This window comes from Rhinoderma darwinii, chromosome 10, assembly GCF_050947455.1.
Source record: "Rhinoderma darwinii isolate aRhiDar2 chromosome 10, aRhiDar2.hap1, whole genome shotgun sequence".
Lineage (NCBI taxonomy): Eukaryota > Metazoa > Chordata > Amphibia > Anura > Rhinodermatidae > Rhinoderma > Rhinoderma darwinii.
The window spans coordinates 38,682,826-38,708,007 of NC_134696.1; positions in this window are offsets into that span (position 1 = coordinate 38,682,826).

The window sequence follows — 25,182 nt, forward strand, 5'->3', positions numbered from 1 at the left end:
CGGAGTACATCAGGGTATATGTAAGCTGGGCGGAGTTCATCAGGGTATATGTTTGCTGGGCGGAGTGTATCAGGGTATATGTAAACTGTGCGGAGTACATCAGGATATATGTAAGCTGAGCGGAGTACATCAGGGTATATGTAAGCTGGGTGGAGTACATCAGGGTATATGTAAGCTGGGTGGAGTACATCAGGGTATATGTAAGCTGGGTGGAGTACATCAGGGTATATGTAAGCTGAGCGGAGTACATTAGGGTATATGTAAGCTGGGTGGAGTACATCAGGGTATATGTAAGCTATGTGGAGTACATCAGGGTATATGTAAGCTGGGCGGAGTGCAATAGGTCATAATAGGATGATGTAATAATGGGGAGAATGAATAATAAAATTAATTATCCCTGGATAGTGACGTACGCTTTGAACCAATCCTTCATGCACAGGCCGGATTATTGGGTGCAGGAGTCGCACTTCTAAAGGGTGTCTGTGGTGTTGTACAAAATATCCGCACTCCAGTATTGCCTAATCTTTGACTTCTTCACTAGCCCCATATGTAGCACAGACCCCAAAATGTCATCGTTTCCGCTGCATTTACAGGGTCTACCAATGGGGGCTGCAAATGATGACGTGGGGTTTTAGGTGAAGAACTGCTGCACATATAAATTAGTCTGGGCCGTCGTTTTGCATTATTGCGTTCCAAGAGTCAGAACTTTTTATTTTTACGTTGACGAGCTATGTGAGTGCTTGATTTTCATGGGATGAGCTGTCGTTTTTATTAGTATCATTTTGGGGTACAGGCGATAATTTGATCAGTTTTTATTCCATTTTTTCTGAGGTGAGGAGACCAAATACCAGAAATTCTTTCACAATTTTTTTTATAATTATTTTACCGGCGTTCTCTGTGCAGTATAAACAACATGTTTACTTTATTCTGCGGTTCGATACGATTATGGCAATACCAAATTTATATAGTTTTTATATGTTTTACTGCTTTTACAAAAAAAAACAACTTTTTTCTAAATAAAATGTTTTAGTGTCACCATGTCATGAGAGCCATAACTTTTTTATTTTTTTGTCGACGGAGCTTTGTGAGGGCTTGTTTTTTGCGTGACACACTGTAGTTTTTATTGGTACCATGTTTGGCTACGCGCGACTTTTTGATCACTTTTTATTCCATTTTTTTGGAAACAACGTGACCAAAAAAGGAAATTCTGCCATTGTTTTTTATGGTATTTTTTTTACGGTGTTCACCGTGCGGGATAAATAATATGATATTTTCATAGGTCAGGCCAATACGAATGCGGCGATACCTATTGTGTCTAGTTTTTGTCTTTTTTTTTCTTTTTTTTCTAATTATAAAGGGCTTGATCAGGGAAACAGGGTGATTATTGTTTTTATTACGTAAAACTTGTATTTATTTATTTATCTAAAACTTTTTTTTAACTTTTTTTTCTACACATACTAGGGGACTGGAAGATCTGACCTTCTGATCCCCTGCACAATACACTGCACTACTTCTGTATGTACTGATGTAGTGCAGTGTATTGTAACTGTCACTTTACAACTGACAGTTGAGCCTATTACGTCCTGCCTTGGGCAGGACCTAATAGGCTCCCGTACCTGGCAACCAGGAAGCCGTTGCTGGGCTTCCTGGTTGCCATTGCAACCATCAGAACCCCGCAATTTTTCGCGAGGGGGGGGGCAATGGGGTGCAGAGGGAGCCCCCCTCCCTCTGTATCAATCACTTAAATGCCGCTGTCGCTATTGACAGCGGCGTTTAAGGGGTTAAACTACAGCGATAGGGTAGGACAGTGATCGCTGTAGTTGCAGTGGGATGTCGGCTGTATATTACAGCCGACATCCGATGAAGATGGAGCGAGCACAGCTCCTGTGCCCGCTTCATCCTCAGGGCGTTACTATACGCCCATTTTCGGGAAGGGGTTAATAAAAATAGTGGGTTTTTTTTACACCGCTTTCTCTGATCTACTCACGTATCTCACAGAAGTGAGGAGATCAGAGAAAGTGACAGGAGCTTTCTCCTGCAGACGACGTCACAGACGGCTGTGATTGGTCAGTCTTCAGAGACTGACCAATCACAGCAATCGCCGGCATTGGGGACTGCTAATTGGTCCCCAGGCCGGTAGCAGAGACGGTTAGCTGTCAATGACAGCTGCCGCGGCTGTTATGTCACTATGTGATTTCACATAGTGACAGTTTATTCCTGCGCCGTAATAGTACGGCCAAGGTACGCTGGAATAAGCGGCCAGCGACGTACTACTACGGCGAAGGTACGCAAGGGGTTAAGGCCAAAACTAGGCTGCGTCCTTAAGGGGTTAAGAAACTCATTAGCATAAAGCTAAAATAGGTCATAACTCCGTCAAAAATGATCGTTTTTCTAAATAAAAAACACTGCTGTAATCTACTTTACAGCGCCGATCATATTAGGTAGGCGATAGGCCACTTATAATGTGGTGACAGAGCCTCATTAACCCCTTAAGGACTAAGCCTATTTTGGCCTTGTGGACACAGCTGATTTTTGCAAATCTGACATGTGTTACTTTATGTGGTAATAACTCCAGAATACTTTTGCCTATCCAAACGATTCTGAGATTGTTTTCTCGTGACATGTTTTACTTTATGATACTGAAAAAATTTGGTCGTTAAATTCAACATTTATTACATAAACACACTATAACGTTACTGCAGTGTCTTGACAATGAATATACATTACCTCCAGCCAGGACGGGATGTGTATTCAGAATTCTGACCATTTCTGCAGCATCTGTGTGAGACTACAGCACAGCACAGCACAGCCAGATCTCACTGTAAATGACAGTTTACAACATAATCTCACGACACTACGCCTGCTATGCTGTAAATCACAGAGAAGTGGCAGGGTTCTGAATAGACATCATGTCCTGGCTGGAGGTAATGTATATTCATTGTCAGGATACTGCAATATCGTTAGTGTGTGTATATGTGGCTGCACATAGCGATATAGCTATATCGCTATGTGCTGTGTAAATGAATGGGGAGAAGTGTATGACGCTAATTGGTCACTGATTGGATCCAGCACAGAAGATTTGATAAAATGGAAAGAAAATTTCCGAGTTTAATGGGCCAGTCCATTTGGCAAGTTAAAATCAGGAATGAGGAGCACAGCGTGACATCCTGATAGTGTAAGGAAGAAAGTGATAGTGGTAAATGAAAAGCCTACGCGTTTCAGGCGCTGCGAGCTTCCTTAATCATGGCTGAAGCTAGCTGACTGAGATAGATGGCTGCCATATATACTCTAGTACACATATGTTTATCGTTGACGCTAATTAAAGTCTGCATGTGTTCACCCCGTAGTACTTTCAGTATGTTGACATAATTATAAAGTATGGATACGTAATCAACAATGTGTATTAGGAGGAGTTCAAATATAGTACGAGCGGATTGGGTATTAGTATGTTAGTATGTTGGTTTGGAAATGATTTATTATATTATATAACAGTCGTATTCATTGAAACTATCGTATTGGAACACATCCGGTTCAATGGTTCATTCGTTGTTGTGCTTGCGTTCCATAGAGTATGGTAACGCTGAACCGCACAGCCGGAAGTGGCATCCCCGACGCTGGAGACCGAAAAGGAACAGTGCAGTCCGATCGTAAGTATAAGACCTATATATTTTTGGCGAACTATATATGTACTATAAACTATGTTAGGTTTGTACCTGATAAATTAGCTTAATTATATGGGTACGAAGGATCGGGTTCTCTATTTGTTCTGAGATACATCCTTTTAAGTGTTATATTTGTATATCTAGGTAAGGACTTGTCGGCAGAAATAACTTAAATTTGGCATGAAGATTATTTAGGTAGATGAAATCTCTAGAGAAAATGGGAACTAGCTTATTATAAACAGTCAGCTACTGGGTATAGTTAGACGGATAAGAAAGTAAAAACTACTCTATTGTATGGAAATGGATGAGAACGAAAATAAATTGTTTGAGTGACAAAAATCAAATGGATAATCTTATATTGCACTAAGTGACTTTAAAAGATGTTGTTGTGTAATAAACATATGACATACACGCACCATCATTAAAAACGTATGTAAACCTTGACGAGGAAGAAAATATCTTACAATTATGTAAATGCTCAGTAGAATTCACCTAATTATGGCTGGTTATTACGTAGGAATGGTTCATAAGTACCAGTTAATTATTTGTTTAATAACTCAAGAAGGTATGTATTTTTATTTTTAATTTTTTTATATTTTTTGATATTTTTTAGAGGCAGAGCCTGTACTTGTAATGTGGCCTTGTTCTGTGAACCTGGAATATTATGATGTTCAACTTCATGATATAGGTGTTATAGGACTTTAACTTGAGACAGTTACAGATGTGAACCTAGAATGTTATGATGTTTAACTTCATAATATAGATGTTATAGGACTTTAACTTGAGACATTTACAGATGTTTTAGTAATGGAGATTTAAACTTCATAGTGTAGGAGTTATAAAACTTTGACATGAAACAGTTATGTGTGTTTTAGTAGTGAAGATTTAAATCATGTCTTATGTTAAGGCCATTGGGAAACCGTGTGTTCAATTTGAAAATCCAGTGGGCTTCACGTTGGTAGATTTTGTATTGTAAGTCCCCCCCTCTTTTAGGTAGGTGAACTTTTTCGATATCTTGACATTGGAAGAAATTAGTTGTCCTGTTATGTTGGTAAATGAAATGTTTAGCTGCGTTAGACACATTTACGATATTAGAATTACGGATATAACTTAGGTGTTCCAGTATTCTAGTTTTAAATTTTCTGCTGGTGCAGCCTACATATTTTAGTTTGCATTCCGTACACTCAATAATATAGATAACTGCATTTGAGTTGCAATTGATGTAATTTTGCACTACAAATGTCAGTGTGTTGTCAGCATTAGAAAAGTTTTTGCTAGGATACGCATATGTACAAGTTTTGCATGGGTGTTGCCCGCATTTAAAGAAACCCTTACTTTCTAACCACGTGGATTTGGAGTTATTGGGTGAAAACAATGAGGGAGAAAGTGAGCTACCGAGAGATGGAGCCTTGCGAGCAACAATTCTGACCCCTTCTTTAAGAATGGAGCGTAGACTATCGTCTTCAAATAGAACAGGTAAGTATCTATGTATTATGCTTTTGATTTCAGGAAATTGGTTACTTTGTTGTAATATTAGTGTAGGTACCTGGTGTTCGGGTTTATTGCTCTTCTTGTTATCTTTGTAATCATTCAGAAGATCATTTCTTGCTAATTTGGTTGTAATATTAGCAGCCCTATTAAGGGACCAATTCGGATAGCCTCGTTTTTGCAACCTAGACCATATTTGTTTCTGTTCTATGTTGAATTGATCATTGGAACTGCAATTTCTTCTTGCCCGGTACATTTCCCCTATTGGAATATTCATGATAGTTTTTTTAGCATGATTACTCTCTGCGTGTAAGATGGTGTTTGCCGAGGTGGGTTTACGGTGAGTACTTGATTCAATTATTTTTCCTTCTATGCCTTTTAGTTCCAAATCTAGGAAGATGATGTCAGATTTGTTATGGCTGTAGGTAAATCTGAGATTATGAGAATTGTCGTTTATATGTTTCAGGAATTTGAGAATTGATTGAGCATCTCCTTTCCAAATAATCAACAAATCATCAATATATCTCTTATACCATTCGATATAGTGTCCAAATGGGTTATTGATTGAAAAGATAGTATGTTCCTCCCACCAGGCCATGACTAAGTTAGCTATAGAGGGGGAGAATTTGGCTCCCATGGAGAGCCCCTTGAGTTGTAGGTAATATACACCATTGAATAGAAGCCACTTCCGGCTGTGCGGTTCAGCGTTACCATACTCTATGGAACGAAAGCACAACAACGAATGAACCATTGAACCGGATGTGTTCCAATACGATAGTTTCAATGAATACGACTGTTATATAATATAATAAATCATTTCCAAACCAACATACTAACATACTAATACCCAATCCGCTCGTACTATATTTGAACTCCTCCTAATACACATTGTTGATTACGTATCCATACTTTATAATTATGTCAACATACTGAAAGTACTACGGGGTGAACACATGCAGACTTTAATTAGCGTCAACGATAAACATATGTGTACTAGAGTATATATGGCAGCCATCTATCTCAGTCAGCTAGCTTCAGCCATGATTAAGGACGCTCGCAGCGTCTGAAACGCGTAGGCTTTTAAAACATTTACCACTATCACTTTCTTCCTTACACTATCAGGATGTCACGCTGTGCTCCTCATTCCTGATTTTAACTTGCCAAACGGACTGGCCCATTAAACTCGGAAATTTTCTTTCCATTTTATCAAATCTTCTGTGCTGGATCCAAACCCATTTTTCCTAGTCTCGTCTATCTACTGTGTGCCGACACGAGGATCCGTGCACGATCATCCCAAAAACCACATTTGCAACGAAGGTGAGCTGGAGGTGTTTCTCTTTCTACTTTTTGTGGTCACTGATTGGTCAGCGTCATACACTTCTCTCCACAAGGCCCACTTGGTCAAAAAGTAAAACACGCCCAGTTGGTCATTAAGAAACTCATTAGCATAAAGCTAAAAATGATCGTTTTCCTAAATAAAAAACACTGCTGTAATCTACTTTACAGCGCCGATCATATTAGGTAGGAGATAGGCCACTTATAATGTGGTGACAGAGCCTCTTTAACCCCTTAAGGACTAAGCCTATTTTGGCCTTGTGGACACAGCTGATTTTTGCAAATCTGACATGTGTTACTTTATGTGGTAATAACTCCAGAATACTTTTGCCTATCCAAACAATTCTGAGATTGTTTTCTCGTGACATGTTTTACTTTATGATACTGAAAAAATTTGGTCGTTAAATTCAACATTTATTTGTAAAAAAACACCCAAATTTTGAGAAAATTTGGAAAAATATGCATTTTTCTAAATTTTAATGTGTCTGCTTATAAAACAGATAGTAATACCACACAAAATAGTTACTAGTTTACATTTCTCATATGTCTACTTTATGTTTGCATCATTTTTTTGAACATCCTTTTATATTTCTAGGACGTAGCAAGACAGAACTTTAGCTGCAATTTCTCAAATTTTCAAGTTAATTTCAAAAGGCACTCTCTCTCTCTCTGTCTCTCTCTGTCTCTCTCTCTCTCTGTCTCTCTCTCTCTCCCTTTCCTCTCTCTCCTCTCTCTATCCTCTCTATTCTATCCCTGTCTCTCTCTCTCTCTCTATTATTATTATTAACATTTTAAAAAAAAAGAGAAGCTTCCACAAGCTTCTGTTAAAGGCAGAAGCAGGGAGCAGGTAAACTGAGCGGCAGTGGAGGGGTTAATGTGGGGTTATTATCGCTGGATCTGACAGGTGAAATTCATACTATCGCTGGGCACGTCTGATCTCTTCACCTTCACTCTCGGACTGAAGAGATCAGACACTGACAGCCCAGTTCCTGTTGTCATGCGCTGTAATTGGTCAGTCACAGAAGACTGACCAATTACAGCGATCGTCATCAGGGGACCGCTACTATTGGTCCCCTGCATTTTCCAGGTTACCATCTATCTTAATCTCCAGGTATTCAAAGTGATGTGGGGGACTCAAGGCAGATCATTTTCCCGAAAAATATGAATATTTTTTATTCAATGGTAGCAGAATCAATTTTCCCCAATTAATCGCTAATCCAGAACACGAACCAAATTGTATCACCTGAATGGCCCTCGGGACAGACCTCACTGCAGCGTTCAGGTATAATAAAACATAATTTGCATATAAAAGGATTTTGTCCCTCACCACTCCACAACCGAATCCAGAAATAGACTCATCCTCTCTTATTAGAATTGCCAAAAGTTCAATAAACATGACGAACAAGAGCAGAGAAAGGGGACACCCCTGCCGAGTTCCTCTAAAGAGTGCAACAGAATGGGATAAGTCCCCACAGACACTGACTCTAGCAGTGGGAAAACTATACATCACCTTCACCACATCGATGAAATTACTTCCAATCACAAATTTTGCCACAACCCTCCAGAGAAAAACCCATTCCAATGCCCACGTGGTCTTGTGGGTAAAACTGCTGGTTACCTGCAAAACCTACTGGCCATTAACAATCAATTTAAGATCCGCGCCAAACAGCATGTCAGAGCTGTTTTCGGCCACCTGGCTGCAAGTTCCGTTTGTCCTTATCCTTAGGAGTACTTGGTCTCTACAGTTCTTGATCATTAATGGGGAAGAAAGGGAAGGAAGACCCTCACAGATAGACTTTGGAGAAGTTTTTGTTTTTATTTTTTTGAGTGGAGGTTTAGGAGATATGTTAGTTTTTTTTTGCCTTGATGACAAAGGCGATGGTGATAAAGGCTGGAACTTGACATGTCGCCTCTATACCGGCTCTTCTTCCAGAGGCGCTTTTGATCTTCTTTTTATCCGGCAGATGTAGATGCTAAAAAGAAGAATAATGAATATCAGTTATTCGATATCTGCTATTTACATGTGAACTCTGAACTCTACTATCCTGAACATAGGTGGAGTGTGTGCAGATGTCCCCTGGTGTGTTCTCTGTACTTCACCTGCTTATCAGTCTCCTGAAAATATCATCTCATCCCTATGTAGTGCATTGACTTCAGTAACTTTAATAGGCTCTGCCAAGTTTCTGTTTTCTTACTGGGTAAAACAGTGTTGCAGATTATACTATTCTACCTGTCAGGAGCAAAGGAAATCTGAGGGGACAGAAGCTAACAAGCCAATTACTGGCTCTCATATGCCATACAATGTAGGTTTAATAAAATAAATAAATATATGCCAGTGTGAACAGAACCTAAATCTTAAGAACGGCATCATATTTAAGTAGTAAAAGTACTGCATCTCCTGATCAATTATTCATGTAGACAACCTGACAAGATTTGTTCAGCTCAGCTACATGTACATAAGTAATGGTTGTTTTTTACATACCCTATGCCAGCAATTATCATGATGGTAACGATGGTGGGTACAGATATCGCTATGAAGACTTTACTGTTGATTTTTAATGTCTTCTGAAATACCGTCTCAGGCGCTGTGATGTCAAGCACGTCAGGCAGTGTGGGACGAGGCTGGTATACCGCTGTTGTTCTCGTTGATCCACTGAGAACTAAATAAAAAATAATTCATTTTATCAGTATCAAGTGAGGAAAGAAATTGCATTTTAGGTGATTTTAACCCCTTAGTGACCACTAATACGCCTTTTTACGTCGGTCACTAATGGGCTTTAGGCTAGGCTGACGCCTTTTCATGTGAGCCTGGTCTAAGTCCTGCTTGGGTCTCCCGTGCAGGCAGGAGCCGGGGCTCTGCTGTCTGATGACAGCTGAGCACCTGCTCCAACGCCCGTGGTCGAAGTTTAGTTCGATCGCGGCCGTTTAACCCGTTAAATGCCACCGTCAATAGCGACCGCGGCATTTAACTTTGTTTACAAAGGGAGTGAGCTCCCTCTGTCACCCATCGGCGGCCCGCGAATGCAATCGCGGGTCTCCGATGGGGTGTCATGGCAGCCGGGGGCTTGATAAAAGCCTCCAGGTCTGCCCTGGACATATGCCTGTTAGGACGCGCCGGAGGCACGTCCTAACAGATTGCCTGTCAGATTTACACTGACAGGCAATAATGCTCTGGTATACGAAGTATACCAAAGCATTATAGCAGCGATCGGAATATCGCACAGTAAAGTCCCCTAGTGGGACTAATGAAATAAGACATCAAAGTGAAATAAAGATTATTAATAAAAAATACAGTAAAAAAATAAATAAAACCATTTTTTTCCATAAAAAGTGGTTTTATTTAGTAAAAGTGTAAAAAAAAGTACACATATATGGTATCGCCGCGACCGTAATGACTCCATTAATAAAGTTAATATGTAATTTAAACCGCAAAGTGAACACCGTAAAAAAAAAACGCAAAAAACCATGGCGAAATTGCAATTTTTTTCCATTGCCCCCCAAAAAAGTCATAATAAAAATGAATCAATAAGTCCCATGCACCCCAAAACAGTACCATTCAAAACTACGTCTTGTCCCGCAGAAAACAAGCCCAAAAAATCACTACATTGAAGGAAAAATAAAAAAATTACGGCTCTTGGAAAGCGACGATGCAAAAACAAATAATTTTAGTTCAAAAGTGTTTTTATTGTGCAAAAGTCGTAAAACATAAAAAAAACTCTACATATGTGGTATCGCCGTAATCGTATTGACCCATAGAATAAAGGTAACATGTTATTTACGTCGCACAGTGAACGGCGTCAATTTAAAAACTCATAGAACAATGGCGGAATTTCAGTTTTTTTTTATAATCCCCCCCAAAAAGGTTAATAAAAGTTAATATAAAAATTATATGTACCCAAAAATGGTGCTATTAAAAAGCACAACTAATCCCGCAAAAAACAAGTCCTCATACAGCTATGTAGACGAAAAAATAAAAACGTTATAGCTCTTTGAATGCGACTATAGAAAAACGAATAAAATAGCTTGGTCATTAGGGCCTAAAATGGGCTGGTCACTAAGGGGTTAAGACAGAAAAAATAATAAAGATATAATATATCAGGACATCACAATTATCTCTCCTCATTATAGTTCATAATAAACTCTTACCATAAAAATGTAGAATTATAAGGGACAGCACCGTCACTAGAAAACTATCTACAAAATACAGTGCGCTGGAGATGAAAGGATGAGCCAAGTGGCAAACTGCTACATCCAATATTCCTACCGGGGAAATCCATCCCTCATATATCAGCGTAGGCCGTCTATGTATTACAGTTCCGCATAGTGGCGGTGATAATATGCACTTACCTCTCACATTATACACAAGGTGGCTGACTGGCACACCGGATTGCAGCATGGTGGTACACTGGTAAACACCGGACTCGTGCATCTGTACGCCCATGATTTTTAAAAAGCTGTCCTCGGTGACTTTTGGTTCATTTTCACCGGGCTGAAAAGATAATATGGACAATTGTTAGAACCTTCTATGTCTCAATTATTTATATCAATGTCATTATCACTGGGGGAGAAACAAACGCCTTGACTTGATGGCCGTATGTACAATGATATCAGGCACTTTCCTGGTTACTTTATCAAAAATCTCCCATTTTACCCTCATTCCCTTAGAAATATGTCAAATATTTACCATGATGAACACATTTTTATAGGGCGCCTGCAGCCTGGCATGCCACATAAAGTTACAGTCTAGATATAGATCTTCATCCTCTGTAACTTGCATAAATATTTCTAGACAAAAAGAAAGTGTTAGAGTGTTAGTTATGTATCTACTCGGCCCCTGCGCTGTACACTACATTGTAACTCACAGTCACTGATATTATTATACCATCTACTTACGTCCACAGTTTATCGTCTCGGCAATGTAAGATTTTTGATTTTTGCATGGAGAGCAGAAAAGTCCAGTTTTCAAATCTGATAAAAGAAGAAAAATATCAAATATGAGTGTTTTATAAGATTTCTTTAGAATAAATATCATAATCATGTGTTGACGTGTATCCCCTGTCACATGGAGAAAACACAGGCTGCCACAAATGGCGCTCCTATTCTACTAGTGGCTCCTGCAGGATTATCATTGGACAGAATCACATCAATCTAAATTTCCTTCTGTTTCAGTAAATCAGATTTTCCGGCATGAACTATGGATTATTGGAAGTGTTCTGCATATTTACAGAGTGGACAGTGAGCGCTTTGTGTCCGGTGTTTATTACTAATTTAATATATGGATTTATATAAAGGAATAAAAGCCGCCACTTACCAGAGCATCCACTCTCGGTGCACACACAGCTGCATCTATCCATGTTTTCTGTGAAGAGAGGAAAGTATTTTACTACAACTCTCATCATCCAGTCAGGAGAAGATTGTCATTACAATGCCCCCAACCCAGTAACACATACAGTGAGTGTCTCCCTAAACAGTGCCAGCGACAGTGCCCTTTATATAGCGCTATGCAAAGTTGTCCCCATAGAGCACTGGTCACAATGACCCTCATAAAGTGTCGGCTGGTACTCAAAAACAATGTCAGTCACAGCCCCCCCCCCCCCCGTACATAGTGACAACCACAATAACCTCCCAAAATACAGCAGCCTCTGTTTACTTACTTCACGTTCTCTACAGTGCTGCCCGCTCTCATAGTTATATGTAAGTAACCAGTCAGCGGCCGCTTACATGTAACTTTTTTGTCCTCTGCGGGGGGAGGTGTGCAGCGTCTATATAGTGCTGTCATCCATGTATAATAGATGTGTTCTGACAACACCATAAATATATAATACAAATATATTTCCCATACACATGAACGGTAAGTCACAATTCACACATATTATATTAACAATAATCCCAGTTCCTCTGGCCAATGAATAAAACTCATACTATACCTTGATTTTTTGGATGGCCCCCGGCGCAGACAACATTTTCCTCGTCACAGGTCTTACAATTGGTGTATGTTTGCACCATTATACCTGGGGAAATACACTTGTTTTAAAAACTTACAATGTCATATAAAATATAAAAAATAAATAAAAAGTTTAAGATGTACTTACCACAGCTGTCTTCACCTGAGAAACAAAGACAAAAAAGAACTTGTTACTTAATGTTGTCGTTGTCAGACTCATAAACATTGAACTTATAAATTTCCATTGAAATCTCTGAGCTGCCCCAGTAGAGTCCGGGTCCTATATAGAGCCCAGCAGCTCCTAGAACTGACATCCACAGCAGCCAATCAGATTCCTGCTGTCATGTGTCCAGTGTAGGGAAGAAAATAAAAGCTGTGATGTGATTGGTGGCTATGGGGAAGACCTGCAGTTTCTGCCTGCACCAGTATTTCTACATGAGGCGCAGGCGTCTAGTACAGTCACATGTAATAATGTTGCAGCATGTTATGGGGTAATAATATATCTATAAGAACTCACCTTTTTTATTTGGGCACCTCCCTAAAAGTGAAAGAAATGCAAAATCACTAATTATAAAAAAAATGGCACTGAAAGCGCAGCGTATAGTATAGGTTCACATATATACATTACAGAACTGCACAAAGTTCTCAATATTATATTTTTAGCAAATTTTCTCCTGTCTGTCAATAGAATGTCGACTGCTACACTGACAAGGAGACGTAACAGAAAAAAAGTCACTTCTGACAATCTAAGAAACAGTCAGGTTTCTTACTATTTGAATTCGATACCCATCCTCTGCCAGGTCCGGTGGCGCACTTACCATAGACGCAGACCACGGCCACTGCTATGGGGCCCGAAGTGAGAAGGGAGCCCGACTATTAACTCCTTTGGCTTCCTGACATAGATTTGTATACCTTTCATTGAGTTCAATGGTATCTGTATATATTTATATACACTGAGCTCCCTCTAGTGGTGGCTGCAGACAGACAGTTTTATAATGCACAGTGTGAAGGGAAGCAGGGGATTTATCAATGTACATTTGTAAGTTGCCTGGTGTAAATATGAAAAATATGGTGTTCAGACCGAGCGTTATAGTCATGAAGTTTCTGTTTGCACAAGTAAAAGGTTCGACCTGACGTTTTTTAACTTAACTCAGATAAGTCAACAGGGAGTGCACCCCAATCTGTTAAACGCTGCACCGGGGAGAGACACTGGCACACCGCATCAGTATTACCAGAGCTCCCACTATATAGATCTGTAATCTCCGGGTGGATAAACTGGCATCATTAGCTAGACATGAATATTTCACTTACTTTCCTGAGACTCCTGGGCTATCACCTTCAGCTTTTCTTTAAGTTGTTTAAATTGATGCATAATTATATGAAGAAGCTGGACATCTAGAATAAATGAAGAGAAATAATAATGGCAGCTAATTCCCCAATCTATTAGTCTGGGCCCCCAAAACAAAGGTCATTTTTATTTTACACTAATAAGAGAAGCAAAATGTAATATTTACCTTTAAAATCTATTGCCTCGATGATATCAACCGATTTTTTTATACTCCGAAACTATGTCGGAAATAGCATAGTCATCTGGAATGGAAACACCAGAGATACAATCATTATCTATATATCATCATTCAAATTATAATAATAATAGTAATAATAGTAATAATAATAATAGTAGTAATAATAATAATAGTAGTAATAATAATAGTAATAATAGTAATAACAATAATAATAATAGTAGTAATAATAATAGTAATAACAATAAAAATAATAATAGTAATAATAATAATAGTAATAACAATGATAATAATAATAGTAATAACAATAATAATAATAATAATAGTAGTAATAATAGTTATAGTAATAATAATAGTTATAATAATAATAGTAATAATAATAGTAATAATAATAATAATAATTATAATAATAATAGTAATAATAATAGTAATACTAATAAGACAATTACCCAGCATCTCGACTTCATCCTCAAGGTAATTTAGAATCTCTTTTTCGGCAATTTTAGAAAACCGCCTGATGGTCACATAGGCCTCTGTGCTTTCATCCACTTGGCTTCTGATAAAAGTATGATATTTTGCCATAGCCATTTTCCCTCTTGCGTCGCATTCGATGCAGCAGAGGGATCTTGTGATGAAGCAAGATGTTAGCAGAAGTAGAAGGCCAATCATGATCTGGTAAGAACCAAACTTTTGGAAATAAATCGCTTCTAGTAGCCACTAGTCGCTATAAATCGCAAAATACAGAACTATGTCCCACGGAGAAGACAACAGCACTGATACATTTGACAACCTCAGGCACTGCCTTACCGGAAAATGTCTTTGTGACATCACTATGGAACCCGAGATGTCATAAGGAATATGCAAATTATGCTCTGTGACCTATGAGCTATCAGAAAGACTAGGGAGAAAAATTGTATTATGACATCATCCCATGACATACGCAAATGATTCTCTGGACTCATGAGATATTAGAAGAATTGAATAGTATGTTTACCTTTAACCCCTTAAGGGCACGGCCAATTTTGGCCTTGAAGACCGAACTGTTTTTTTTATATTTCCCTCTTTGTATCCCGGCGCTTATAACTTTTTCATTTTTTTGTCCCACGTAGCTGTATGAGACTTTGATTTTTGCGGGACAAGTTGTACTTTATGTAGGTACCATGGTTTTGGTACATTTACATTGTCGTTTAATTTCTATACATTTTTATTTTTGGCAAAAACTTAGGGAAAAAAAGCAGTTCCGCTGCAGTTTTCTTTATTTTGTTTTTACACCTTACACCAATCATCATAAATAACATTATACATTTATTGTACAAGTTGCTACGGACGTGGCGATACCAAATATGCGTGTATTATTTCATGTCTTGGGACTTATATTTAGAAAAGTTTATTTATTGTAAAAAATTTGTATTTCTGTGTATTTTTTAATTTTTTTTTTATTAATTGAACTTTTGTTTTTTAATCCCATAAAGGAATTTTTCATTTAGATTATTGAACTTTAATGTACTGGCATATATCTACCTAAGTATGCCCTGACAACAGGAAATATGGTCAGACAGCCCGGGGGTCCTTCAATGGACCCTGGGCTGTCTTCCCATACCAGGTATAGCCATTGATTGCGTCACAGGGATTTCCTGTGATGCGATCAAAGGGGAGACCCCCTTCTCACTTTAGATTTGAATGCTGCTGCGATCAGCTTTGATCGCGGCATTCAAGGGGTTAACGGCAAAGAGAAGAGGTTTCTCTTCTCTCCGCCGGTAGAGCTGGGCTGCGGCTGTGTATTACAGACATTACAGCTGCTGCCCAGCTCATCGTGGCGCGCGGACACTGGCTGTCACACAGGATGAGAATACTCATCCTAATGCGCCAAGTACCCGCCGCTCAGGACGAGTATTCTTGACCTGTGTCAGCAACCAGTTAACCCCTTAAGGACTGAGACATTTCTTTATTTTTCATTTTAGTTTTTCACTCCCCGCCTTCCAAGAGTCATAACTTTTTATTTTTCTGTTAATAGAGTGCAGTGAGGGCTTATTTTTTGCGGGGAGAGATGTCGTTTCTAATGCCACCATTTAAAGTACCATAGTACTGGGAAACTAATAAAAAATTCTTTGCTTGCTGAAATTGGCTTGGTGTTTTAGGCTACATGCACACGTTGAGTAATTTGGTGCAGAAAATCTGCATCAAAACCGCAGGTAAATACAGGTAATTCTGCAGCTAAAAGCCGCACCTAACGCTTTTTGATGCGTTTTCAGGTGCAGTTTTTACATTTTGATGCAGAAATAGGTGCAGTTTTATGCTGCTGATTTTGGTGCGCTTTGTTTTTTAAACTAGTCAGATACAATTCCCTGGCCGAAACGCAGGATAAATTGACATAAGGTGGATTTTAAATTATGCACCGCTGGTCAATTTACGTGCAGAAAAAAATCTGTAACATGTAGGTGAGATTCCTTGAAATCTCATTCACTTTGCTGGTACTGTATTACGCTGCGGATTTGCTGCAGGAAAATACGCTCGTAATACGCATCATGGGTATTTGGCCTTATAGTCCAGAGCTGCTTTCGTAAACAAATGACAAGATGGGCTTTATACATAACCACGGAATGATTTAAAAAGTTTGATATTGTATTGTATGACTATTGCAGTTCTTCTGTTTTACTAAGGGTTAACTGAAATGATGTCGAAGTAGGCTCCTTATTGGCTGCCTGTTTATTTAAGTGTTTACCCTATACTTACAATGCTGTGCACACACTAAAGATCCAAGTGCATCGCCAGTTTACCGTCTGTGATCTACTCCAAGAATGCCTCAAATGCGTTTCCATAGTGGATGAGTATATGGTTTTCTGATATTCTTGCTTTCTTAACTGCAGAACTACTGTTTAATCTGTTTGATTGCTTTGGATTGGCTTACATGGTCTACCTACCGTTGGACATAAATGTTTGTGCCCAACATTGCCTGTCAAGCAATTTTCCTTGGGTTTATTTCTCATCACTGCTTGTCCTTGTGACTGTTGCTATTATCAGCCATTATTTCATCTACATTCCTTGGGGGTTGATAATATTATTTTATTATGCTACGCAGTTTCTTCATATGCGGTGATTCACCCAGGGGATGTAGCTAGGGGGGTGGCAACTAGGAGAGAAGGTAGGGGGCGCCGGGCGCAGATACAATTGAACACTCCTCCTCAGGACGCAGATACAGTTGAACCCAATGCTGAAGCAAGGAACTGTCAGTTCAGAGCGGAGGAGAGGACTGCGCTACTTTAAGTGCTGTGCCCTGGGAAACCCTTGAAGTCACTGTCCATATATGGACAGTGACGTCAATAGCTTCTGTGGAGCGGAAACCCCGTTGCCGATGCTCTGACAGAGAATTCCGCTCCAGGAGTAGCCCCTGACGTCACTGTCCATATATGGATAGTGACAACAGGGGTTCCTTCTTGGAGCAGAATTCCTGGCCTATGCTCTGGCTGGGGATTCCACTCCTAAAGGTGGGGGCAGGTATTTGGCATTATAGTGTGTGTGCGACACTATAGACGCATGATACTGTGTGAGCTGAACCGGGTGTGTATGGGTCGGGATTGGGTAGGATTACAGGCGTGGCACAAAAGAAAAAAATTTGACGCAAGACGCATCAGTTGTCCCTCTTTGTCATACTTGGAAGTTGCGAGGTCTGGAGGAATCCCCGGCCAGAGCATTTCCGACACTCTTTCTGGGGATTCCGCTCCTGGAGAAGCCCCTGTCGTCACTATCCATATATGGACAGTAAAAGACAAACTAGCAGCACATCACAGTCCCAGTTGTTATGTGGAAGATAGTTTTTCAAAATTCAGGTATAAGTGCGATGCACGCAGTATTGGGTCGTAGCCAAGTTGACTCCAAATATAGACATAAGAATAGCACACGTTTCTCGTGGTATCAAAAGAGTGTAAAAAAAATACCTCAAGAAACGTGTGCTGCGGTTTCTCTATTCTTACATATATGGACAGTGACATCAGGGGCTCCTCTAGTGAGCCCCAATGGCGCTATATACAGGGAGAGGGTGTAGTGCTATCTACAGGGGGTGTGTGTGTGGCACAATCTACAAGGGGGAGGGTGGCAAAATCTACAAGGGGTGGTGTGTGGCACTAATGTCAAGAGGAGGCTGTTTATTATGTCACCACTTATTCTCATTAGCCTCAGTTATACAATCTGTTGTAGTCAGGCACACTAACCTCATTCATTTATTTTATTTGAACCCCTTAAGGACGTGGACTAGTTGGCACATTCAGGACACAGCCCCATTTTTCAAATCTGACGTGTCACATTATGTGGTAACAACTTTAAAATGCTTTTAACTATTCAAGCGATTCTGAGATTGTTTTCTCGTGACACATTGTACTTTATGTTACTGGTAAAATTTGGACAATACATTCAGTATTTAATTGTGAAAAACACCAAAAATTTGTGAAAATTGCAAAAATGTGAATTTTTCTAAATTTAAATGCAACTTCATGTAAGAGATAGTTATACCACACAAAATAGTTGTTAATTAACATTTCACATATGTCTACTTTATGTTTGCATCGTTTTTTAAACATCCTTTTATTTTTCTAGGACGTTACAAGGCTTAGAACTTTCAAAACAGCATTTAAAATGTTTCTTAACCCTTTAGGTGTTTCACAAGAATTAAAGAAAATTAGGGGTGAAATTTACAAATTGTATTTTTTTTCCACATTGTGGTAGTCATCCTTGTCTTTTTAAACTTGTGAGTAAATACATTTATCTGTTTTGTTGTGCAATAATAAAAATGACAATTTTTTTTATTATAAACTCGGTCTTTGACTCATTTCTTTTAGGTTGTTGTTCGTTACAAGGCTTAGAACTTTCAAAACAGCATTTAAAATGTTTCTTAACCCTTTAGGTGTTTCACAAGAATTAAAGAAAAGTAGGGGTGACATTTTTACATTTTATGTTTTCTTCAGAAACTAATTTTTAATATTTTTTTTTTGTAACACGGAAGGTTTTACCAGAGAAACATAACTCAATATTTATTGCCCAGATTCTGCTGTTTTTAGAAATATCCCACATGTGGCTCTAGTGCGCTAATGGACTGAAACACCAGGCCTCAGAAGCAAAAGACTACCTAGTGGATTTTCGGGCCTTCTTTTTATAAGAATGTATTTTAGGCACCATGTCAGGTTTGAAAAGGTCTTGTGGGCCCAAAACAGTGGAAACACACCCAAAGAGACATCATTTGGCAAACTACACCCCTTAAGGAATTTATCGAGGGGTATAGAGAGAATTTTGACCCCACAGGTTCTTTGCTGAATTTAGTGGAATTAGGCCATGAAATTGAAAAGATAATTTTTTTCCGATAAAACTTGCATTTCAAATTTGACAAGGAATAAAGGATAAAAAGCACCCCAACATTTGGGAAACAATTTCTCCCGATTACGGCAATACCCCATAAGTATTCATAAACTGCTGTTTGGACACATAGCAGGGCTCAAAAGGGAAGGAATTGAGCTGGAATGGCTTTTGGGTGCCATCTTACATTTTCAAATCCCCTGTGGGCCAAAACAGTAGTTGACCCCCAAAAGTGACCCTATTTGGGAAACTAAACCCCTTAAGGAATCTATCTAGGGGTACAGTGATCATTTAGAGCCCACTGTTTTTTTGCAGAATTTATTGGAATGTAGGCGGTAAAAATGAATGGCAACATTTTTTCCACTAAAAAATTGAATATTTTTATTTTCACAAGAGATAAAGGAGAAAAATTACCCCAATATTTGTAAAGAAATTTCTTCTGAGTACAGGAATACCCCACATGTGGTTATAAACTGCTGTTTGGACAAACGGCAGGGCTCAGAATGGCGGCACTATTTGTCATGCAGATTTTGCTGGATTGTTTTTTTGGCACCATGTCTTATTTGCAAAACCCTGAGGTACCAGAGAACAGTGGAAGCCCCCAAGAAGTGACCATATTTTGTAAACTACACCCCTCAAGGCATTTATCTTTTGCCTGGACATATGACAGAGCTCAGATTGAAGAGCAACATGCGCATACGAGGTCTATTTTGGTGATTTTCACAGCACTGACCTACAATTGCGAGGGCTCTGAGGTGAAATAGTAAAACAAACCCCTTAGACATGACCCTTACTTTTGAAATTACACCCCTTAGCATTTTGCCCCCACCGGTGCTTTTTTATTATTAATTAATACGCAGCGAATGGTGCAAAGTGAAAATTGCAATTTTCCGCTGATATGCCATTTTAGTGCACAATATGTTGTGCCCAGTTTGTGCCACCGAAGACACACACCTCGTAAACTGTTAAGCAAGTTCTCCCGGGTATGGGAATGTCATATATGTGGACGTAAACTGCTGTTTGGGTACGCTGTAGGGTACAGAAGGGAGGGAGCGCTATTTGGCTTTTGGAGCACAGATTTAGCTTGGTAGTTGTTCTGTTTGGGGTTTTTCTGGTATTTCACTTTATAATGTGGGGGCATATGTAGGCTAGGCAAAGTACATCAGGGAATAATAAGAGGGTATAATAATGGGGTAAATAAATAATATTTCACAGATGTGTGGCCGGTGTCTCACTGATAAATGGTGCCCAATCTTATCCGCTTTGGAACATTCTGCACATTTTGCATCGCCGTATTCTGAGAGTCAGAACTTCTTTATTTTTTCTCCACTGGAGCTATGTGAGGGCTTATTTGTTGTGCGACAATCTGTAGTTTTCATTGGTACCATTTCCGGGTACATGCAATTTTTTTTTTAAGAAAAAAGAAAGAAAAAAAATTACATCTCATTGATTGGTAGAGAAAGCAAACCTTGCAAGGGTGAAAGAGATGCCAGGAAAGAAGTTGAAGGTGGGGTGCCAAACTGAATCTTCGCCCCGTGTGCCTCTAGAACCTAGCTACGCCTCTGATTCACTACTCTGAGGTAGTTGAACTTCCCATTTTCTTAGCCAGCCGCTAGAGCTTTATGTGCTAACATCTTTTCAACTTATTATTACATGTCCTTAACACCATTGGGTGTACATATATGATTTGCATTGTATTTTCACATATGATTTGCATTGTATTTTCACATGTGCTATATGTTACTATATGTACTTAATATGGTTTTTGTGCACTATTTAAAATTTGGGCAGTTATACATCTACCCGTCCGGGCATCTGACGTCCTTTTGGTGATTCAGGACCACTTCTGATGCAGTTTTTTGTCCTTCAGGGACACGGGGTGTGGCTTCTTTGGTGGGTGTGTTTTATGAGGGCAGGGTTAATCTGGTGGGAGCGGCTAATAGGGTGTGACTTTCTTCCCAGAATTTCTGCATACAAATGAATGAACAAAAATTTCTGCACCAGTTTGGCTGACAACTATTATGGTGGCCAGTATCTCTCTGGTTATCCGGCTGTTTACAGGCAGGTGATGTCTCACTTTATCATTAGGCTAGGTAATATGTGCTGACTACTACTGGTATCATAAAAACCAGCATAGATAGTGCCACACTCAGTGTCCCTTGTAGATGGTGCTCCACACTGCCCCCAGTAGGTAGTGTCAAACTCTGCTCCATGTAGATATTGCCTCAAAGTGCTTCCTGTAGATAATGCCACCGTGCCCTCTGTAGATAATGCCACAATGCCTTCTGTAGATAGTGCTACTTCCCCTGTAGATATAGTCACATAGCCACCTTGTAGATGGTGCCACACAGCCGCTTTTTAGATAGTGCCACATTGTCCTCTGTAGATATTGCCACAGTGCCCACTGTAGATAATGCCACAGTGACCTATGCAGATAATGCCACACCCCCACCGTAGATAATGCCACAGTGCCCTCTGTTGAAGGTGTCACAGTTTCCTCTGTAGATAACGCAACAACGCCCTCCAGATACGTAGCTAGGGTCTTAACACAGGGGGCGAAACACATCTGCGTGGATTACAAGCCAGTGGGCCACCAATCGTTTGTTTACAACTGCAGAGGTGCATCCGGCGGGGTCAGACTGACATAATCAGCATAGTTTGTTGGGTTGCTCTGTTTCTGTAAACTTCCAAAGAAGTGAATGGGTGTTACAGAAACAGCGCAGCATAGCGAGCTATGCTGTTTACGTAACTTCCATTCACAGTATAGTGTCTCCCCACAGAGTATAGCAAGATTACGCTTCTTCTGCTGTAACTACCATAGAAACAGTAACGAAGTGCAGGGATTGTGAATAGACATCCCGTGGAATGTCTATTCACTGTCTAAACACTTCAGTATTGTTAATGTGTTAGTATAAGACAGCACATAAGGATCTAGCAGGATCCCTATGCGCTGAGTAAATGAATGGAGAGGAGTGCATGATGCTGATTTGTCAGCGTCATACACTCATCTGTACAACGCCCACTTGGTCTAAAGTAAAAACACGCCCACTTGGGCATTAAGCAACTTATTAGCATAAATCTAAAATCGCTAATAAAGTGGTGAAAACAGATCATTTTTTTTAAAATAAAAAGCACTGCTGTCACCTACATTATAGCGCCCATCTCCTTATGTAGGAGATAGGGCGCTTATAATATGGTGACAGAGCCTCTTTAAGTTTACACGTCGCTGTCAAAATACGGCGCGTAAAAAGTAGTGCATGTCACTTCTTGGGATGTTTTTGGAGGCGTTTTTCATTGACTCCACTGAAAAACAGCTCCAAAAATGGCCGTAAAATACGCCGCAAAAACGCGAGTTGCTACAAAAACGTCTGAAAATGAGCTGTTTTCGCCTGAAAACAGCTCCATATTTTCAGACGTTTTTGGTCACCGCGTGTGAACATACCCTTATAGTGAGGTGCATTCAGGTAATAGAGCAGGCAGACTCAATAGAGACCAGTAGTTAAAGGCTAACAGGGTAGATACAGGGAGATGTGATAATATTTTAGCTGCAGATAAAGGATGCCATAGTACCAGCATGGCAAATCATCTCTGCTGCATCTTGTATAATCCATGCCATTCATTGGGGACATCCTAATAGATAGACTGTTGCAACAAAAACCAGATTCATATGTCTGCCATCCTAATATAAACACAACATAATTTTGAAAGAACCAACAACTAAAAATAGTAGACGTTGCATTCTCCACTGAGCAGAACAAATCCCAAATTTGTTGTAAAAGTGAGCAATCAGACACGACTGCTGTTCCTAATTTTCACGAGGAAAGCCATTAGCTGCATGGGACATCTCTCCTAACCCTGGTCCTCCCTTTTCTTCTGCTAAGCTCAACACCCTACCTGCCACACATAGAAACCCTGCTAATCTTCTTACCATTCCTTGTATGTCTTCTCCTGTCTTTTTTAACTATTCGTTCTGGAATTCTCTGTCCGTGTGCAACAAACTCACATTTATTCATGACTTATTCCTTTCCAACTCTCTCAACCTTCTGGCTATTCCAGAATGAACGATCTTTAGTACCGCTCATAGATTTCTGTAACTGAAAATCGGACACAACATTGTAAGCACACTGCCATTGACAGTAATAAAAAGCTCTGCGTAGTGCCAAATCGGTTATGTGCTCCATAGAACCATTTTATTCTGAAAATCAGTAATGGTCTAAGCTCACAGCCTCACCAATGTAATCCTCTTACATGTACCTATGACCTATCACCAGATCAGAGGTGTAGCTAGGGGTTTAGCACAGAGGGGGTGAAACACATCTGAGTGGGCATCAACTCAGTCGGCCCCCCACACAGCATAATGACCCCTTAGTGGCCTCCACATAGTATAATGCCCCTATAGCTGCCCCCAAACAGCATAATAACCCTATGGTTGCCTCCACACAGAATAATGCTCCCATAGTTGCCCCCACATAGAATACTGACCTCTTAGTGCCCCCCATAGTATAATGACCCATTAGTGGCCCCCACACAGTACAATGCCCTTATAGCTGCCCCCACACAGTATAATGCCCCTATAGTGCCTCCTCACACAGAATAATGCACCCATAGCTGCCCTCCACACAAAATAATGTCCCTATAGCTGTCCCCAAACAGTAAAATGCCCCTATAGCTGTCCCCACACAGTATAATGCCCTTATAGCTGTCTATACAAAGAATAATGCCCATATAGTGCCTCCCACACAGTATAATGCCCTATAGTTGCCCACGTACAGTATATTGATCCATAGCTACCAACATACAGTATAATGCCCCTGTAGCTGCCCCTACACAGTATAATGCCCTCATAGTGCCTTCCACACAGTATAATGCTCCCCATAGCTGCCACCACACAGTATAATGCCCCATAGCTGCCCACATACAGTATAATGCCCCATACTTGGTGACATACAGTATAATCCCCCATAGCTGCCTCATATAGTATAATACCCCATAGCTACCCCGTACAGCATAATGCCCCATAGCTGCCCCATACCGTATAATGCCCCCATAGCTGCCCCATACAGTATAATGCCCCATAGCTGCCCTCATACAGTATAATACCCCATAGCTTCCCCCATACAGTATAATGCTCCCAAAGCTGCCACCATACAGAGTATTTCCCTATTGAGGCCCCCCCATACCCAGTATAATGCCCACTTAGCTGCCACAACACAGTATAATGCCCCATAGTGCCTCATAAAAAAAAATAAAAAATAAACATTTACCTATCCCCGTTCCCGCAACCAGCGGAGGAGATCCCTCTGCTCTGTGCAGTGTGTGGCTCTGCGCAGACAGGCGCAAATGACATCACTACATCGCGCCTGTCTGCGTCAAGCTACTCACAGCAGGATCTGGCATTACACTGTGAACACTGGAGCAAGGAGCCGTCAGCTCCCTGCTCTAGCATTGGATTTAACTGTATTTGTGTACTGAGGACGCAGATACAGTTGAACCCAGGATACACCACAACTGAGGGAATGGTTCTGGGCCCCAACCTCTCAGTGGGCCCGGGGCAACTGCACCCCTGCCCCCCCCCTCGCTAGCTACGCTACTGCTAAGGATGCATAGGAAATGTCAAGCCAACTGCACACTCCTGAAGGTTGATGTGACGCAGATAACTAAAAAACTATTTCCAAAAATGTTTCCTGTGTGTTAAACCTGTATGGGGGGGGGGGCGTGGCCTGAACGCTGAGACGACCGGACGTGTTTTAGAGGAGCTGCGAGAAAGCACTGCAGAATCTGGAGGAATCTGCCACATATAGCGTTCACTAGGCGTGTTCACCAGTATTATAACACTCCCGGGAGTCGGCTGAGTACAGTGAGACATCGGTGCACAAATTTGACCGGC